Source organism: Galeopterus variegatus, unplaced genomic scaffold (genome assembly GCF_000696425.1).
Source record: "Galeopterus variegatus unplaced genomic scaffold, G_variegatus-3.0.2 Scaffold16497, whole genome shotgun sequence".
NCBI classification, from domain to species: domain Eukaryota; kingdom Metazoa; phylum Chordata; class Mammalia; order Dermoptera; family Cynocephalidae; genus Galeopterus; species Galeopterus variegatus.
In genome coordinates, this window is record NW_007742608.1 from 6,738 (window position 1) to 7,388 (window position 651).

The following is a 651-nucleotide window of genomic DNA, read 5'->3' on the forward strand; positions in this document are numbered from 1 at the left end:
GTTTAACTTTATTTTGCATTTCTAGATATTGTATTGTGAAGGGGTGTCAGGTTGATACATGTCCTAGGTTTTGTGCTGCCTAGAGGGACTTCAGTCACTGGTGGAACTGGTTCCCATGATGGAAATATAATGTTGAAGTCTTCCTCATGAGGGAATACACTTTTTCAGTTTGACTAAACATGAGGGTTGTAATGACATATCCAGGAATTAGAAAAATTTTCTCCTTTAGTTATAAGAGAAGACAAATTGATGATAGCATCATTATCCCATTCTGCATTAGCCATTGTAAGTGATAAAAGGANTGGAACAAATCTTTACCAGATGGATGTGGTTGGGTTAAATAGTAGAAGAACAATATAACCCCCAGTAGCCATAGGGTCTTCCACCACATCACTTACCTGGTTTTGAGTCAGTCTTTTTTAGCACATTTTCTTTTCTAAATAGATATTTGAGATCTCCCACAGGTTCACATGAGTAAGTAGAGTTGTTTCCATCCTCCTAGGGTTCCTTTAAGGGCTCAAAAGAGACAGGTTTGACTGGAGAGGGTTGGCCCATCTAGGAGGGCCTTTGCCTCCATGAGCTTTGATTGACTCACCACTGCATATCTTGCTTGCAGTTCCCATTCTCCATGAAGCTGCTTCCATCAGTTTC